The sequence below is a fragment of the Myotis daubentonii genome, chromosome 8 (assembly GCF_963259705.1).
Source record: "Myotis daubentonii chromosome 8, mMyoDau2.1, whole genome shotgun sequence".
Classification (NCBI taxonomy): Eukaryota; Metazoa; Chordata; class Mammalia; order Chiroptera; family Vespertilionidae; genus Myotis; species Myotis daubentonii.
Window position 1 is genome coordinate 40,666,913 of NC_081847.1, and position 18,566 is coordinate 40,685,478.

Here is an 18,566-nt window from a genome sequence, read left to right on the forward strand (position 1 = left end):
GTTTACATAGGAAAAATACATTATTTTAGCGCTTGGTAGGCAGGTGATGGCCTCAGTTTTCAAGTTGAGCTTACACGTATATAACTAACATTTTAAACCCCAGACAGAAGGTAATTCACGTGTCCCTTACATATGTATCTATAATATATCAGATGAGCATTTCTCTAGCTCTAGTACTGAATTACAATTGGTCTATGGTCCCTGAACACACTACTGAGAAATTAAGAGGAAATACCCAGAACTCAAAATATATTTGAGGGCATCCACAAAACAGATAAACTAGGAAGACTGTTAACCATTGAGCCTGCTCTTCCAGGTCAACTTTAAAAGAATGGACCTAAGAAAACCAAACTCTGAGGTTAACAGGCCAAGCTTCTCAGAGTATGACTCTCCTGTGACACTAGTCACTGTTAAAGGAAGGTGATGGCTCACAGATAAAATTACAAAGCCACTCAGACCCACACAGGATATTTGAGAAAAGCTTCCAATTACTGAATATATTAGCATGACTAAGGCAAGGGAGGGAGGCACAGGGCACAGGAAGGAAGAGGAGAGGCAGAGGAAAGGATGATCAGAGAAGGAGGAAGGAGAAGGGGGGGTAGTTGGAACAGTGACCTCATCCTATCAAAACAGGCAAAATAAAATACATTACATGGGGCAGTTGTTTAGACATGGCAATTTTCACATCTAAAACTTGTAAAAATGATCATCTCAATAGGTTCGTGAACGAGGTCCCAAAAACATGGGACAGGAAAATCACTATTTGCGGAGTGTCTCCATGTACCAGTGTCACGATGGACATTATTCTCAGGGCATAAGAGTTTAGATGGCTGAAATGGGGAGCAAGCCCAATAATGTGGCTAGGCCAGGATTAAAACAGGAATGATGAGAAGCACAGAGGAAGAGCACCTAATACACCTGTGTCTTGGTAACAGGTGGCAACAGGAAAGACATGTATGGGAGATACTGCAAAATGCCATCATAACAGATTTAGTGGGACCTTAATAAAAGAATGCAGTTTGTAGTTACTTGACAATGGTAAATAAATCAAAGTAACTAAAAACGGATAGTTATATGACTATCCAAAACGAATTTTAAAGTCACTGGTACCTAAAAATGGAAAGATAAAAAATTGAAAACACACACACACACACACACACACACACGTTAGAAGACATTTTCCTCCTTCCTCAACAGCATAACATCAATTGGCTGTCTCCTGCACACCCCTGCCAGGGAATGAGCAGGCAACCCGGGCATGTGATCTAACTGGGAATCAAACCTGCAACCTATTGGTGCACGGGACAATGCCCAACCAACTAAGCCACACCAGACAGGGCTCAGATCCAAGCTTTTGAATCATCTCATATTTGGGGGAGCTGGTTTTGGATTTTGGATGGAATTTGCTCACAAATTATAAAAAAAACTAATATCAAAGAAAAGAACTGTAAAGATCTAAATTCTCCTCTCCATATAACACCATACTGATTCAACAAGACATTTCATTTTAGATATATGTAGAAATCACTTATAATTAATTTTCATAAGGAACTTGATAAAAATGTGTTAGCAAAAGTTGTTGCCATTTCTAAGACACATTCCTTATACAGAGACCTGGTCTTCACGACCAGCAACCAGGGATGCTCTGCAGCCAAGCTGTGGAGCGGAGGCCAGGATGCGCCCTCTGTGACTGCCCTATAGAAGCTGGTCCTGTGACCAAGCTGGACCTTGCTCCTTTAACATCTCACACTACAGCAACAATAACTCAAAGTGGCAAAACAAAATCAAAAAGGTTCCACTCAAACTACCCGTCTCAATGTCTGCCAGGAAGAATAGCTTAATTTGATCTGCAGGAAACAAAAAAATGTCTTTAGGAAACATTTTGATGCAAATATCAGCTCTTTTTCCTTCACAAAACAAATGAAAACTGTAAACCCTTTTAGGGAGTTCTTCACCAGGGACTGCCTATCAGATCCATTACCTACAAAAAGTAATGTTTCAAAATGTCAATGATTTATCCTTTTAAATCAAACAAGAATTCATAAGTGTAATTAGGCCAGGAAGAACTACAAAAATACGATTAATGGAAATGTAAAACCAACCACTTAAAAACTCAAGAGTACTATATACTTTTCATGTTATTTAAACTATCAGGACTCTATTTAGCAAAAGCAAGCAAACAAAAAAACCAAGCAAACAAAAAAACAAACAAACAAAAAACACACGCACAGATAAACAAAACAACCTTTCATTTCCAAATAAAAACAAATTAACTGCCATACTCAGTATTAACCTGCAACTTTATAATTACTGCAAATATATTAGTTGTGTAAAAGTTCAAAAACAAAACAAAACAAAAAAACCCCTAAGCTTGAAAAATAAGCTATTAAGAACTTAAACACCAGTTGGCTCCAATCTGAGCAGCCAGCAGAGGGCGCACATACCCCAATAAGAACTAAAGAACTAGCTCTGGCCAGCCACCACTTAAACTCACTTAGGATAACCAAAATTTTAATACAGGGAGGGAGAAAAAAATCATCCTATCAGTGGCATTAAAAACAAAAACAAAACCAAAAACAAATGTGGTCCGTTTAGGATTAGTAAGAAATACACACAAGTACACTTTATTAGTAAATACTGACTTTAACAGACATTTCCTAGCTGCTTCATGGGAAATTGTTCATTAAAAAGAAATGTCTTCTTTGTATAGAAGTAAGGTTATACCAGTTCTCAAGGCCACTATAGTTTTTATAGATCACTATTAAGAACTATCTACAATAAATAAATTTGTAGAAGTAAATTAAATGTTAAATTTCTAACACATAAACATACATTTTGATGAGTATATTAAATTACCCTGTGCAAACAGAGTCTCTTTTAGTGTATTTACATGTGACACATACACACTTATTAATTTTTGTAACCCTAGAACAATCAAATATGTACCATTTTATGGTTAAATTAAGGTCCATAAGTTATTTATTTGTCCACTGGTTTGTAGTTTGTACTTGATTATTTGTAAGTTGTCCATTCCGGTCTCTGTATTATATTAGCTTTCGGGTTATAATAGGCTATATACTAAAAGAGTTCCTCTTAGCTATATGTGTACGTGTATGGATGGAAGAGCCACTGTTTATTCTCTTAAGGAAGTTTTCCTATAAATGCAAAAGTCATAAACTCCTCCTAGGACTTTCCAGGCTTCTGATTTCAGAAACAGTATCACAAATTACTATGAAAAAAGAATCACCTTATGAAAGAACCAAATTAAAACCAACACCAACCACTATACTTTTTACATTAACAGATGAAAATTAAATAATCTACAGGATGTTCAATCTCTAATGTATAGTATGTTAGAATAAACAGAAGGTTTGCACTTAAGTTTCAAGATGGAAAGCTTGGTAGGATAATTAATTGCCACTTGTCCATCCACCTAAATGATCACTTCAACCTCACCTCTCCTCACCAAACAAAACAATGAAGCCTTGCCACATCTCCATCAGGTGATTTTTTTTAAAGCATTCTTAAGATTTGAAAGTTAAACTGAATTTACAACATCTACAAACCAGGTGGTTTATGTTCTAAGTAGGTCACGATGAATAATACTTATCTTTTGGCTGATGTGGCTACACCATTTCTGCATAAGTTACAATGGCGATGCTTTATTATTCCTAAGCACTCAATTCTGAAATGTTTGCACAATCTGTTAAGTCCGGGCACATTTAAATGATTCTGACATGCAGCCTGCTAAGGCCAGTGACGGGGATAATGCCTCTTTACGTGGGTAAAATTCTGTGGCATATAGGTCACTCTCTTAAGGGGAATCAACTGTGTGTCTCTTCTTTGCATTTCCACCACAATCCTTCATCCTGCAGCCTGGAGCTGAGAGTGAAATGCAAGAAAGGAGCCGAGTGCTCAAAGCAAAAATCTGCTTCCAGGACAATCCATTATATCTGACAAGTTAAATGTTCCATGGTAGGCCATATGGCATCAGAGCAGGCCCGACGATGGAAGAGGGGAACTCAGCAAATGCATCACAATTAAGGAGTTTGGCTACAGACTTTACTTTGAATTACTTTATTTCTTATTAAATTTTAAATGCTGTCTCCCTAATTTTTAACTGAATCCCTTTTATGAGACAACTTTTAAAGAAGTTCCATAATTTCTTGCTCACATCATGACTGTGGGTACTGCAACCTAAAGGTTAAGGTACACGTGGCCATTATTAGGAAATGGAGTTGCAAAGAGGAGGACCTGTAGTCTCATTTCAAAATTTTCAAGACAAATCATTGGTAGACCCTATCTATTCACTAGATTAGAATATGCAAATGAAAGTGGTCATTAGTTTGGGACATTTAAATAAAACTGAGACAGCATTAAATGAAACCAGTTTCCATTTTCAAGTCCAAAAAAAATCTTAAAAACTGAAATCATAATTCGCATGTTCCTGTTTCTTCTGTGGTTTACTTAATTTTAAACAAATTAATGAACAGACTGAAGACTATCTCTGTTGAATCCCGCTCCTCCTAGCATGATACTAAAAAGGAATGCTGTATACTCCTGACTAATTCCATGTCCAAGAGACAAGTCTGATAAGCTTTCTAAGACACTGATTAAAACCAGGTTGTCTATAATAATATATATTTGATGTTTGAAACAATGTAATAGAAATCATATTTGCACGATATTCAAGGTATGCATTTATTGCATTAAGGGAGGGGGGATTAAATTAATGAAATGACCAAAGCAGTATCATTATGCAATGGTATACGATTATACAATAAAGGCGGGGGAGGAAATGTTCCTATTTCTCCTGAAGAATTCTCAGGAAGAGAACTGGGCCTATAATAAAAAAGAAAAAGCTTTCTATAGAAGTATCCAAACTCATGGATCTGGACCAGTGTCCCAAGGTAATTTTACCAACTCCCTCCCTTCCTGAGTATGACACAGGATGCATTCTTGAGCAAATAATAGTATGAAATAAATTGTAATAGGTAGGTGATTATATTTAAGTAGTCACACTGATTTGCAAACATGAAACTCATAATAATGAAGATAAACATGCATGCATCTTTCCAAAAGAGAAGACACTAAGACTCATTTCCCTAAACTATTTTCACTCTCCATTTCTCCAGAGGGTCACTATTTCCCTCAAATGTACACGCTTCTGCCTTAATTAAGAATAACATTATTTCAAAGAGCATATCCTGATACTTTATAAAAGAAGATCATTTTGCATCATGTTTAAAATTATAAACACATTTTCTGGTGGTCCTAAAGTTATTATTTGTTAGTAACCTACTGTGTGTTTATATTTGCATTTTCTTTAATTTTTAATATGACAATTAATGAAATATGAAAATGGTATGTAGATTTTGAAATGGTAATTTGTATTAAAAATCACTTGTTATGTCTCTGCATTTTATGAAGTGCTTTCACATAAGCTTCATCATAATTCTGTTAGGTAGTTATCATACCTATTATCGTTAACACTTTTATTCTGTAGGTAAGGATAAAAGGAGATTCAGAGAGGTTAATGTATTTGACTTAGAGCACCCAGCGATGGAATGAAGGAGCCACATCTCCTGCCAGTCAGCATTGTATTGCCATGCCATACCATATACCCCGCGAGGAAATATGAGCACTAGAAAGATATAGGCAAGTATTACTTAGGAGTGCAAGTATATATGTTATACATTTTGACTTGATATTCGAGAAAAAGTAGCCAAATATAATATTCTGTTGGTGTTGTGATAGTGCCCAGTTTGAAAAGGGCACCAGAATCCTATACTTAGGTTTCCTAGGAGGAATGAATACATACTCAACATACAATCACATTTACACATGAGCACACACACATACACACACACTTGTAAAATGTAGCCATGCACACCTCAGCACCAATAGAGAGCACTGGGCCACTGTGTACTGTAGATCCTATTTCTGTGTATCCAGATCCACATTTTTATTACTAATTAAAATGTCCGATGGTAACATAACACCTGATCCAAGGGGCTCTTAAGTACAGCGATTGTCAGTGCTCACTCCTACCTTGTTAACAAGTTGGGAAAATTGGGCTACACTGAATTGTGTATGCACTGTTTCCAAACCATCAGTGAAATGCAGCTAAAACTTTAATCATTTGAATACAAAAAAAAGCCCACATTAAACTCTTTACCAAGAAAAAAAGAGAAAGAGTTGCCACTCAACCATTACGATTACGAGAAAGCTCATGAACTCCTACAGAACCAAATGTCATATCATAGCAATACAACTGTGTTTTACAGGGAAGAATACATAATAGAGGGCAAGAGTGAGGTTAGAGTTATTCAATATCTCATCATTTCATGAGGCCCTTTCTCTCATCAACTGTTTTATAGGTTTATAAATAATAACAAATTAAATGTTAAATATATTTGTGGGGGGTTGCTTTTTTATACCACATCTAGATAAAGATCTTAATCATAAAACAAAACATGGATTCTGGGATAGCCCCCGAAATTCAAGTTGGGTCTTGGCTCTTGAATAATATACTTCAGGAAATCACAAATGCTTTTTAAATGTTTAAGCAGTTACTTCCTAATCCTAAGTGGATTCTTTTTTCTCAAGCAAACATTTTTGCAAATATTTAGGCTGCTTTGATACGCAAATGTTCTCCCAAACATTTCCACCAGCCAGCCACTTAAATCTCTCCACAGACCCCAACCAATGGGAAAGTTTGCGAGGGAAATATGAGAAGCATCTGGATGAGAATACCCAGGATCACTGGCTTCGCTGGCCACAAACAAATGTTGATTTTGTTGCAATACCTGAAAGAAAATCTGTGGATGTTTTAGTGAAACAACTACTTTGAAATTCTCAGTCATGGGGCTGTAATTCTCCTTGACTAAAGCAATCGCTTCTGGGGAGGTAAACCGGATCACCCACAGGTTTCCTATTTCAGAGTCCAATAACTCCAGCCAGTGTGGCTTGCTGCTCCGGACAGTGGAAATCTCATCACTTGAAGAAGAAAATACCCATGGGAATTAACATGTGCAAAACAGGAAACTGAAAAAGCAATAAATAATGCCACAACTAGGGTCCCCAATTCTGACAAGTATAAGATTAGTTGAGTACTTTCAAAAATGTTCTCCCAAGGGAATAAGCCAGGGGAGATGATGCTTCGATAGCCATCCTCCTGTGTAAATAACTGGAGAAATAATTCATGCCAACACAGGGTTTCTAGAAATAAAATCAAGAGGATAGTGTTCCAAAGTAACCTGTCAATACAGTATGATTACAGTTATGATGAGTAAAAACAATCTTCAAGACTCCCTCTCCCTTTCATATTCTATTCCAAAGACACCACCAAAACCTGCTTTGAGAAATAATGGGATTCCCTATAACAGGTCAACAAATCACTTCAGAGAATTTCCCCAGTTTCCTCAGTCACATAAGCTACCAGAGGCTAGCCACACTCAAACAAAATCAAATTTCAGGATTCTGGTTGCTCACACCATGCTAGGCATTACTGAGGGAAGAATGAGTTAGCAAACGTTTATGACTTTGGTGGGGGAAAACACGAACAGTGAGTTTATCAAAGCCAGTGGAACCCTGAGCTTATAAAATTAAAATAATCTGTTTCTCTAAAACTAACCTGCAGGTTGACACGTGTTCCTTCATTTCTGCCATCACTTCCTCATTCACACATATTAGAAGTGGTCAAAGATTTCATCAGATGTGGTTTTGACAACAGCAGCAAAGTGCCTAAAGCCACAGATTTTAATTGAGCCCCAAATACAGGGTTGTTGGTTTTTGTTTTTTTGGTGTGTGTGTGTTGTTGTTTTTTTTGTTGTTTTTTTTTTTGGGGGGGGGGGCGAGGGGCGGGGGACCAATCACAGCAGGAAGTGCTTTAAAAGAAAAAAAAAGGGAAACATTATCTTGAGTGGTTACTCTGTACTTAGTTGTACTATATGAAAGAAAATAAAAAAGCTCTATAAAATGTCAGAATTAACCTATCGTTTCAGATTGCTTACAGGTGAAATCCTACCATCTGGATGGGCAGTTTGCCTGCATAAAAAAGAAGTAAACTAAAAGAAAAAAAGTGAAGCCTTACTCTGCCTGCTATTTAACACAATAGAATTTAAAGAAGACACAGCCACTATGATCTCAGACAATGAATACATACACACACACACACACACACACACACACACAGTGACAAAACAAAAGTTGGAAAAAAACCAAGAGATTGAAATAAAATTCTGTTTCTTGAAACTCTGATATTAATGAGGAATAAAAACCTAGTCATTCTTAATTGCATAATAGGGAAATAAGATTTACATTAAACTTCTGATTAAATTATTGATGATCCTTTCTATTTTCTTTAGATACTCTAAGAATTAAGTCTCACATATCAAAGTTTCTATCTTCCCCTAACAAGACATATTTATACTCTTTATTTATGCTAGACTAGCAATTTTGGGAATTACAATTTCACTTTCAATAAACAGGAAACTGCATCTTAGAAACTGCCTGAAGTTGTTTTATATCATTCCAGAGTGAAAACACTTACAAATTTGACAATTTATAAAGAAATATGCTTTCCTTCTCCCCTTTTCTTAATCCTTACACAAACCTTTTCTTTAAAAACGAAACAAAACAAAACAAAAAACACATCTGCCTCAGCAAAAATATCTGCCTGAGTAGTAATCATTGTTTTAACCTAAAGATTAAATCTGAAGTCAGATCAGAACTCCATTGAGGTTTTCCTTTGTAGTGCTTAGGGCGAGATCGAACTTTCAGTTTAACTTCAGGCTAGGAAGACAAAACGCAGTACCACATTGGCATCAAATGGTTTTTGCCAATCTACAGTCACACATTTGAAAGCAACACACAGAGGGTTTATGAATTAATAGCTCTCTGTACTGAATGCTTGTCGATAGCTCTGTTCTGGGGTTTCTGGGTATCCATTTTGATTGTACGGTGTCTCTTAAAATTACGTTTGAAGCCCAACACTAAACCAGAAGTGTTGAGTGAGAGAATTATGGGCACATTCCCAAACTCTTACACAAAACCACAAAGGGAATAGATTAAACAGAAAAAGCACTAAGAAAACAACTACCATCCAAAAGTGAAAAAAAAACACACAAAAAACCCACCCTGAATAGAGAAATCGAATACTTGCTTTTCTTTCGGACCTTATGGGTAGCACACGGAGGGAGGCACCGGGAACTAAGCACAAATACGTAGTGAAGAGTCGCCAAAAAGCATGCGGATGAATAAACTGTCGTGGCGTGAATTTGCCAGCCAGAGGACAGAACACAGCACGCTGGGGCTTGACTGTCCTAACATGTTTTACTATGGAAATTTAAAGAGTCTTGAAAGGGAAAATGAAAGAGAGGAAAAGGTAGAGGGATTTTTTTAAACATTAAAAAAAAAGTTTGCCAGAAATCCTCATACTGGGGTCACATATAAAAGTACTTTCATTGCTATTATTTACAAAAAGAAGAAGAATCCAGTTCTTAGGTTAAAACTCATCACATGTTTCCTGTGATGGAAATTTAGGGGGTGGCTTAAAGAGTTAAAGACTCCCTACCATTAATTTGCATCTGGTGCTTTTAGTGTGTGTGTGTGTGTGTGTGTGTGTGTTTTTTCTTCCCTGAAAAGTTGGCAGAGCTGCCGATTTTCCATAATGCAAGCATTTGGGAATTGTGAGCGGAATGAAACCGATCCAATCTCCTGACTGCGACATGAATTTTCATTAATTACAACCTTGTCAGCAAAAGCATTATCAAAGCTGAATATGAAAATGCTAATGAGTCCTCATTTGCATATTTTTCTTTGTTGGAATGTCATTAATTATTACATTTTATGATGATGAATGCAGCTGTCGAAGCTCTCCGATGCATAATTAGCCATCAGAATGCCAGGAGCCGATCAGCATTTTTGGGTGAAAAAAAACACACAAATTTCACTTCCACTCTCCCCCCATCCCAACACCACCCAACACACACACACACACACACACACACACACACACACACACACACCCATGATGACGACAGCCCCGAGGCTGGACTTGGACTTTGGGGAAGTTGAAAAGGGCTCCTTTAGAGGGAATTAATTTTTGCTTTAAAATTATTTTGTTTTTAGCTGATAACGGTCTTTATACAATGGAAGCAGTTCTTAATAAAAAAAAAATCGTTATTCCAGCTTAATTAATGCCACGCTTAATTATAACACCATGATGTCAGCGGTTTTAATTAAGTATTGGCTCCGTTACAAAAAAAAAAAAAAAAAATGCACTCCTCGCTGCAGTAAGAGTCACAATACACAGATTTGTGCAAATCATTTCTGTGATTTTTTGGTCTTCCGTGGTTCATGAACTATTCAGATATTAACAGGCAGCATGAAACTCCAGGCACACACGCTTGCGCAGGCGGGCGCGCACACTCACACGCGCACACACACATCAAGCAGAGGGGAAAACCGTACTTTCCTACTACATTACTCGGATAGACTTTAGAGCTTACCTAGTTGACCACTTTTTTGAGCTAAAGTGTAAGTGAAGATGACAAAACATAGCTCATCCTCTCTCAGCCGCTGGGAACGGTGTTTATAAGTAAAAAAAGAAAAACAACACAGAGCAGATGGGACCATTACACATGACCAAACCAATCAATCACAGATGAAGGGCCCAGGTGCAGCGCAGCCGTGCAACAACGCACCATTTCACAGTCTGTCAGACACACACACACGGTCGTTCATGAGTGACCCTCCGCGGCTCCCCCCGGACCTCATCTGGAGCACTGCGCCCCTCTCGCCTGCCTAGCCTCCAACTGACGTCTTCATAATCGCCCTGTCTTTCTATCTGCTCTGGCTCCAGTGAAGAGGAGAGGATGCGAGGGGTGGCGACTGGGGGAGGGGAAGGGAGAATGCGGAAGGGAGATAAGGACGGGGCTCACATCATTGTCACTTAGGAGGAGTCCAGCCTTCTTCCTTCTGCCATCCCTGTGGCCCCTCCCTCCCAAACCACCACCACAGTCACTTCTCTAACCATCATTAAGCTCATTAATTTTTAAGGGTGACTGCTTGCTTGCTGCACCCCAACTGTCTGCCATTCGACATAGAAATTTTGATTCTGAATTTCTTGCATGTAAGGAAGAAGAAAAAAGGTGTGTCATTGACAAAGTCACAATTAGATAGAAATGTTAGAAATTAATTAATTAGACGTGGTCAGCCGTACATGCCATGTCCCCCCAAAACTGGTTCAAATGAAAACCTACTTACTCAAAAGTCCCTGAAGAGCCAATGCTGGCTCAACATTTTGTGTCTTAGGTAATTTCTATGGCCTTTGGTGTCCTGTAACACCAAAATCCCTGGACCCAAATGAAACTGTACATTTACTAGGGTCATACATTATCCTGGCAACACAGCTGAAATACCAGCTCAGACACAGGTTAAGAATAGGCTCCCAGGTTTACAGTCAGAATTTCTAACTAACTCACAGCCTGACTTGGTGGCTTTTGCACTTACTGTTTCTTAAAAAAAAATAAAATAAAATAAAAACTCCGTAGGGAAGAAAGTAACCAACAAATACAGAATAGAATGACAATACCCACAGCTGAAGTGCACCTACCACCTTTGAAAAAAAAATCTCATCACATTACACTAAAAAAAGAGACCAGTTTGATTGATTCAATGTATTCTTTAATCGTGAACTCATTCGTAAGCCTAGGTAATTTATAACCAGGTTTTTGAGATCTGTCGATAGAGCACAAATATTGTAAAAAACCAGCTCCATTTATTCAAAGAACTAAAAATGGATACTTTCCAAGCTTTAGGAGATGACTGCTCACCCAGTGATTGAAGGCTCTCAACAATTCTAGATTTATTTTGCCCATTGGAGAGGAGAAGTTTAGGAAAGCACTCAAACCCTACAAAGAACAACTATATGACTGCAAATAGCTTAAAGAAGCCGTGTCGCAAAATGCTCATGACATTTTTAGTCTTTACTGGGAAATTTACTGAGAACAAGAAAAAGTTAATCAAAATAGACCATGAAATCCAGCCACTCTAAGGATTAAGTCAAGTATCATTTATGTGAAGTTTCACGTAATGGTACAAAAATAAAGAGTGCAGGCGAAGCTGGGGTGAGAAAGTGCCCTACCTAAAATCTGCATGCCATGCCATTTTTAGGCAAAGGCAATTTTACAGAACACTAGGCAGATTGGATTCATTGAAATGAAAGCTTTGTCTCTTAGCATGGGCTCTATCATCAATTCAAACATGTTCTCAAAAATGGTTTGATGACGCATTTTTTTTTTCTTTTTGAGGATTCAGTATGCTTCTCATCTCTTTACCATCTAATTTGTCTTTTGAAAACTTTTCAATATTGAAGTAATCATGAATCTTTCTGTACCCCAACGTGTCCTGTAATTTTTATACTTGGTCCCTCATTTCTGAGCTCCAGAAGAAAAACAGAGAACATATTTATTAAAATCTTCCATAGATATGCAGAAAGATCACCTTGTGTTTTGAATATGTGTGTTTTTTTCTCAAGGAACAGACTCTGCACATTTGCATTAATAAATTTCTATTTTCAAGCTCAATAGAAATTGCAGTACAAAAAGCAGATGTGTACATTGGATTCTTTCAAATTAAATTTCCAAAAAGCAGAGCCTATTCTAGCTCAAGATCAAAGGAACTAAAACATGATCTCCTCCCCCATCCAATATAATTACAGAGATTTCATTTCTTTTGTTACAATGAGCACAACAGGTAAAACTTAAACCTGAAGGATAATGATCAGGTGCTACAGCTCAGCTTTGCTGGGGAGCTCAATTGCTCTGCTCCGTGCCCCTGCTGTTTAAACTACCACTCTGCAGGAAGATGGAAATGCCTGATGCTCTTCTCTACTCTGTTCTGGGAGATGTGTTTCCTCTTCCACAACGAGACTATGCAGAATGGTTCTGACATGGACACAAGCCATCTTAGAGTAGAGTTGTTCTAAGGGAGGGCCACGTCCATCCTAAAATGCACATCAAGAAAAAACATCACATTCATAGGTGTCTTCTCTTGGTAGGCTACCTTTTAGAAGTAGATGGGCTATAAATAATAAATAAACGAGGAACGACACTGTTGTGAAATGTCATATCCTGGCAGTCCTGTGAAAGGACAAGGCCCTGGGGAGGGAGAAGAAAGACATGCAAACCACAAAGTCATTGAAAAGTGAGGTTTGAATGAAAATCTGTTCCATTTTGGAATGATTAGCATGATCAGTTTCTTTGGGGAATATAGGTACAGAGAAAGAACAAAATTTAATGTCAGAACTCAGAAAACAGAAAACTTTGGGAGAGAACACCCTCTAGGCTTAAGCATCCTTGAGAGTGGCTGCAATCTACAATATGCATTTCTATCTCCCTTTTAAAATTCCTGGTACCTCACTTCATCCTTGGCTGCCCATAGGCATATGTTCCCCTCTAATTATTTGCCATTTAGAAAAACTCTGCTAAAATTCCTTGTGCATCTGTCCCTTATTTAGTGTATATTTGTGATGCTTAAATATGGTGCTTTCTAATACAGCAGCCGTGCATATAAGTACAAAAACTCCCCAACCATAGAAAAATGCTTCTCCCCCAATAGTATATACAAAGTAAATTCAATATTACCAGGATATAAGTATGTACTACTACAAATAACACACACACACACACACACACACACACACACACACACCCTTCAAAGACTTGGCTGTTGGTAAACAAAGCTTCTATCTTCCAACCAATGCCTCCCAATATAAATGCCAGTAATAATATCCTTCCCAAAATAAAGTCTTTTAAATAGCTAGGGTCTTCTAGCCCTGAATTATTTTTTGCTAGTCTATGAAATGGAATATAATTATTGTGTATGGAAATATCTTTAACTTAAAGATTTCCTCTAGAGCAGCGGTTCTCAACCTGTGGGTTGCGACCCTTTTGGCGGTCGAAGGACCCTTTCACAGGGGTCGCCTAAGACCATCCTGCATATCAGATATTTACATTACAATTCATAACAGTAGCAATATTACAGTTATGAAGTAGCAACGAAAATAATTTTATGGTTGGGTCACAACATGAGGAACTGTATTTAAAGGGCCAGAAGGTTGAGAACCATTGCTCTAGAATACAGAGAACAAAAAAAAACTTGAAAAATAAGGCATAGTTTGTTAACATCAAAAACCCAAAATCAAACAGGTTTACGTTTTTCCTACATCTCTTCCACATATCTTTCCTTCTCTTTGCCCATTCCCTCATTCTTCCTTCCTCCTTTTTCCTCTTCCTCCCTTTACACACTCCCTCCCTTAAAGAAGGGGCACTATATGAGGGGAAATATTGGCTTGGAAGCATAGAACCTAGGCTTCTAAATTACATTTGCCAATAATTAGTCATGTATCTGTTTCCTCATCTGAATTGAAGTAAACAATTGCTAGGCTGAGAAATAACTACTATTAATAACATTAATAGTAATCATAATGATGGTTATAACTTAGTGTGTGCCAAACACTTTGCAGTGAGTGCAGTGGGGTAATTAACAGCATGGATTTGGGAGACAAAGTGCCTGGTTTGAATCCCAGATCCACCCCTACTGAACTGATGATGACCCTGCAAGGTACTGAATGTCTTGGAGCCTCCATTTTCTCACCAATAAAATAGGACTAGTAATAACATCTACGCCATGAATGCTTGTTCTGAGGAATAAGTAAGTTAAGACATTAAAGGTACTCAGAATATACATGTATTTTTTTATCATCTATCTCCACCTCAATGTAACTTTCATACAGAAAGGGTAAATCTTTTGTTCACCACTATATTTAGATAACGTATAGTGGTGACACATGGTATGGAGTTGTTAAATATACAACTAAAATAGTGCCTGACACATGGTATGGAGTTGTTAAATAAACAAATGTTTAGTGAATAAATGATGAATGGATAAACAGACAAACATGCCTTGTTATTTAGAACCAATGATTCTAAGACTGAACTATTAAATACTTACTAGGTGTAATTTACATGGTACTTTGCACGACCTCTATCTTCAGGAAACTAATCATTTATTATGGGAATGAAGCTAAGTACAAACAACTACCATTATCAATCATAGAGGAAAATTCACATTAGAAATATATAGGATGAAAACATTGTCAGGTAAGAGGAAAGATAATTTAGTTCTGGGGAATGGGGAGTAGTCTTCCTACCCCATGATTCCTCCAAGAACATGTCAATGATGACCACTAAGTTGTTAGAGCCAATAGATAATGCTTAATTCTCATCACCCATAGCAATAAAAAAGATACTCATATCCCCTTTCTTATAAAAATCTGCTTGATGTCATCACATTTCCTTTTTCTCCTACTCCTTGGGCATTCTCTTTCATTCTCACCCAAAGGCTTTTTTAAGGGTTGAGAACCCTTCAACTGCTGGGCCCTAGTCCACTGATTGTGTAGACTCCATACACAGTCTTGTACCTTCAACTGGCAACTATATGCTAAAGGTTCCTTCAGTTGTAGACCTTTTGCTCAGCCTTTTCTGAGTTTTACATCCTTAACTTGAACCACCTACTTGATCTCTTCACTTGAATGGTTTAAAAGTACTTCAAACTTCACACCAAAATCATGATCTTCTCCTTTTGCAACTAGACACTTACTAATGTTCCCTGGACTTTTACAGAAATTGAAGAATAAATGAAATTAGATTTATAAGAATCTTCTATTTCCAGCTTATGTGCTAGATGTATATATCTCATTTCATCTTCACTACAATGTTCTGAGGTAGATAGCATTATCTTCATTTTTTAAGATATGTTCTTATTGATTTTTTAGAGAGAGATGAAGGAAGAGGGAGAGAGAAAGAGAAACATCAATCTGCTGTCCCCTGAACACCCCCTACTGGAGACCCAGCCCCAAACCTGGGCGTGTGCCATAGCAGAAAATCAAACCGGTTAGTGTATCGGATGATGATCAACCACCTGAGCCACATCAGCCAGGGCTAGCATTATCTTTATTTTTAAGATGAGAAAGAAGTAAGACTCAGAGAAATTACCTCTGTTTCATTACAGACCACGGATTTTAGGCTATAAGTCGAAATTAAGAGGATGAATAATGTTTGTTGTCAAGAAATAATCATGACCCCTTAATTTGAGCCTTATAAGCTAGAAGAGCTTTTTACCCTGTGAACGTCCTGATTCATAATGGAGAGATATTTGGTGAATCAATGAGAGTTCTACCCAGGAGAAGGGGGAATGTATATAGCAATGGACTAACCTGATAAAAACAAACAATAAAGAAGTAGAAAAACTTATATAAGAGAAATATAAATGGGGAAAAATTAAAATCCAATTGAGTAAAATCTGTAAAATATAAAGATATTAAATATCTTTTGTGAATGAAAAGCTACAATGGAAATGTTTTAAATCAATAAATATATCTATAGTAAAAATAAGAACCACAAAAGGCTCTCAGAAAGCATGTAACTAAAATCAATGCTAAGCAAGGTTGTCCAAAGCAAGAAAAAACGTCATGTGGTGGCTGAATCTCTCTGACCCAAGACCAGGGCCACACCCAGTGACACCAGGACAATGCATTTCATAGAGTCTCCTCCATCTGGGCATCCCTACAGAAGCCACAAGTCCTGACATGTTTTTGCACAACATGAATGGCTACTCATGCCCGGGGTTAGGACAAAGTACGTACCTCTTCTTGGTAATGGGTCATTGTGCCATCATATTGCTCTCACTCAAGAAGAAATTTCCTCCTCTTCCATGATAATACTTGAAAATCCCATTTATCGGGCTGACTCATCAGTAAGTCTTCCTCAATCCAGATGATTTAGCCCCCATTGCAAAAACCTGCGGATTCCACTGTATCTTGACATGATCTATCACAGGCTATTAAAGGTTGGCCTGCTCAACTATTCACAGGCAGGTAATGGCTGCCTTTCTCCTCGGAGTGAAGACCTCTGTGCTTGGAATTCCTCTCTCCGCACATGGCTGGCTGGAGTTTCCCAGACAGAGGGAATTACAACATGTTGACCTTAAATGGCACTATATTATTCATAAAATATTAACATTAGAACATTCATCACCCTATATCCACAGTTTTAGATCTTTGATCTCTCCAGCTGTCAAGAAAAAATATTTTTCTGGCAAAGTGTAAATTGGATCAAACACTTATCTCCATCAATCTCAGACAGATCCTGTTGCATTTTCTGGCTCACTAGAGAAAATATCTCTCTTCCAGGACTTGCCATGCCAAACTGACCATGATTTGTTGTAGGAAAGGACCATGGCTATGTAGGGGAGGCAGAATGGGTAAAAGGCAGTTCATCTTTTGGCTCTTACTCAGGGACCACAACCCTGGCAAAACGTGTAATTTCTAAGTTTTTCACCAGCATATTGGGAAAAGCAAATTCTTAGAACAAAGAACTGTTTGGGCTCCCAAATTAAAAATGCCACTTGCTAGCCATGTAAATCTCCAGAACAGAGTCCTACTGAAGATGAATGAATAGTCCAATATCATCAGTTGCTAAATAATCAAGCTGGAAGTCAAATCCCACTCTAACACCAAACTCTAAGCTCTTCCCATGCCTATACTTACAAGAATAAAAGAGGAAAGCAGATAATAAAAGAAAAGAGTGGTAAGAAGAACGGAAAGAGTTAGTTAATTCTGACATTGTGGATATTGAGGGAGGTGCTGGGTTTCAGAAGATAAAAATACTAGAGTAGGAAAAAACATAGGATTTGAAGTTGTGCTACCTCAGAAGTTGGCAAACTACCTTTGAGAATATGTAGTTTCAGAAAAACTCTTGAACTATATCCCAGTGAGGGGTGCTGATTCGTAGTCCTGAAGCGTGTCCCTATTTTAACATCACACCAAGAGAATTGAAGTAAGTGATGTGTAAACCACACTTTGACAACCATTGCCAGAGTAAAAGACCTACCTGCACAGTTTTACGTAGAGGGAAAGGAGTTAGGGGACAAAAGATGATGAAAAGAAAGAGAGAGTGAACAATTTCTTAGAAAAGATCCCAGGACAAGAGAGTTATAATAAGCTTGCATGCAAATGTTGAGGGTTGACAAGCGAATTAAGAAGGGGCACATTTTCTTCTACACATGAGAGAAGAAGAAGGCAGTTGAAGGTTAGTGGCAGGTGTTCTAAGATCAACGACCTCAAATCAAGCAACACATTTGCAAAGTCTGACATCTTTCCTAAAATTTTAGGACCCCTACTTCACTTTGTTGCCATTTTCTTTTCTACAACTTTTCTCTTCTGAGGACCACTGGCTCCATTTGCAGTGGTGAACTGGGATTGAACAGTGAAGACCTGGAGCCAAAAGATAGCCAGTGGTAGAAGATGATAAGAGAAAGAATGAGTTAGACTCAAGTCATCTCCACCAACAGTCTAAGGACAATCAGTTAGACTGGACGTACCAAGGTGTTCTCCCAAGATCTAATGCTTCTTTGATTTCAACAAATCCTAACATGACACAAATGGATATTCAAAATTGCTCATGGGCCATGGGACAACTAAAGTCAAAGGGTCAGCT

General features: G+C 37.8%; 1 protein-coding gene across 15 annotated transcripts in view; it reads right to left on the reverse strand.

The window, feature by feature from the left end:
- Positions 1 to 18,566, reverse strand: part of TCF4 (transcription factor 4) — a 345,768-nt gene that overhangs the window by 175,179 nt on the left and 152,023 nt on the right. Inside the window, exon 1 of one of the 15 annotated variants that reach the window (XM_059706171.1) lies at positions 9,167 to 9,241. The exons of 13 other annotated variants lie outside the window; for them this stretch is intronic. The gene's annotated coding sequence lies outside the window, so the exon portion shown is untranslated. Of the gene's footprint in view, positions 1 to 9,166; positions 9,242 to 18,566 lie in introns of those variants that run through there. One more of the 15 variants, XM_059706164.1, reaches the window with a different exon arrangement.